Source organism: Gavialis gangeticus, unplaced genomic scaffold, assembly GCF_001723915.1.
Source record: "Gavialis gangeticus isolate Ggan-Ray unplaced genomic scaffold, GavGan_comp1, whole genome shotgun sequence".
In the NCBI taxonomy this organism is placed as follows: domain Eukaryota; kingdom Metazoa; phylum Chordata; order Crocodylia; family Gavialidae; genus Gavialis; species Gavialis gangeticus.
The window spans coordinates 62,521,577-62,523,393 of NW_017729024.1; the positions used below are offsets into that span (position 1 = coordinate 62,521,577).

Here is a 1,817-nt window from a genome sequence, read left to right on the forward strand (position 1 = left end):
GGAGGGGGAGAAAGAACTCTGATTTTCCATGATAAAAAACCAAAATCAAACACCAAAATATAATGGCATTAAAATTTATTATAATGACTGAGGCACTGGTAGGATTCCAAATTGCTTTAAAATGCGGGGGGGTGTCATTCAATTTTAATTGTGGAAAAACGTAGACTTGGGGGGTTTTAATCAGAGAAATTGGGATTTTTTTTAAATGGATAACTCCATGATACAGGGATCCTGGTTAAGTGGATTTCTGGGGATTCCTGAGGTTTTTTCCTTTTCGGAGGGGTGGGGTTGGGGGGAGAACAGTAAAGAATAGAGAAATGCAGTGGTTGATGCTTTAAAAAGAGATAACTCATTTCTGCAGTTTATGGTACAAATGCAAAATGGAATCAAGCAGCCTAGGACTGAAGACAGCCAGTTGCTGACCAAGGTTTTGCTCAGCCCAGGGACCCAAATGGATGAGTGGGTGAGTTACAGAGAAAGGAAAGTGCCAGGCACCTCTTTGGAACAGGGGATCATACATTTGCAGTAAGGCTGTGAGAGGTATGTGAATGTGTTGAATCGGCACATGTGAATCTAAAGTTACTTTCTGTTGAATCTGTTAATGCCCACGCAGGTATAATGTTACTTTATGTTTCCAATACATTATGTGCCTGCCAGTCTACGCTTGTGGTTTAAGTTATTTATTTGCAAGTGCCTTGGACAAACATAACAAGCTGCCATTGCACTGATGCTGAGGGACTTGCACACAAGATGCTTACCCCTGTTGACTATCCTCCCAGCCCTAACGTGTGTTTTAGCAGCCAGAGAAAAGTGCGAAGTGAGGTAGCAAGGTCTGTGGAAGCAGAGGAGAGGACACCCCAGGGCCAGCAACACATCATTGTTTAAAGCATTTCTCCTGGTTATATTCCAAACAAAGAATCCTTTCTGGATCGCCATCCTGATAATAAAAGTAGGTAACAAAGGCATATCACCTAAATTTATGTATCCTAAACCTTTACTGCTGGGATATAATTAGCACCCCCCCACCCCACTCAGCCTCATCCTTTGGCAGCTTCTAAGTGACAGCCCAGTTTGAGGTGCCTTTGAATGGTATTTAGAAGTCATCAGCAATTAGCAGGCAATGAGTGCTTGTCACTCCCAAAACTAAAGGGTTTAGAAAGTGGCTCCAAAGGCATTTTCCTTGGCACTCTGTAGCTTGGAGCACATGGGGAAGCCAGGAGGGGCCCAATCCTTGTTGTGGCAGTGCAGTCCTGGCCCCTTCTTCGCCATCCACCTCAAGGTGCGTGAGCACCCACTGCCAGCAATGAACCAGGCTGGGGCTATGTGGATCCCAATGTGGCTGCTTACAGCTTTCCCGCTGCCTGCTGTGAGCAACATAGGCTCTGAGGCTGGCAGCAGTGGCCCACCTACAGCCTGGGTCATCTGTGACAGGTGGCCAAGAGGCTGCAAGCAGCTGCACTGGGGTTCATAGGGCAGTGGCCCAGCTTGTTGGTGGTGGCAGGCGCAAGTGTGCCTCTGGGCAAATGGCAGGAAAGGGGCCTGGGGCTGCGCTGCCACAAGAAGAGGGCCCCTCACGACTCCCCTGCCCCCCTACCCCTGGAACGGCAACATCTTACAAGTCAAGGTTGCAGGTGTTTTTGGCACTCTGCCTAAAAATGTTGCCAAACCCTGGTTCAGAAAAAAGCAGAAAAGGCAGGATGGAATCTAGAGCAGGCCGACTGGCTGATAAACAATTCTCCCCTTTGACATCACAGCTCCCTGCCTTAAGCAAATTGTACAGTGATTTCCTAGGACAACCCTGCCACACCCACGTAGAT

General features: G+C 47.6%; 1 protein-coding gene and 1 long non-coding RNA gene across 2 annotated transcripts in view; one reads left to right on the forward strand and one right to left on the reverse strand.

The window, feature by feature from the left end:
- B4GALT1 (beta-1,4-galactosyltransferase 1) overlaps positions 1-1,817 on the reverse strand; it is a 78,024-nt gene that overhangs the window by 12,833 nt on the left and 63,374 nt on the right. The window lies entirely within an intron of this gene.
- The window catches only part of LOC109297443, a 3,219-nt gene continuing 2,842 nt past the window's right edge, over positions 1,441-1,817 (forward strand). Inside the window, exon 1 of the long non-coding RNA XR_002097314.1 lies at positions 1,441-1,779. This is a non-coding gene — a long non-coding RNA (uncharacterized LOC109297443). The remainder of the gene's footprint in view (positions 1,780-1,817) is intronic.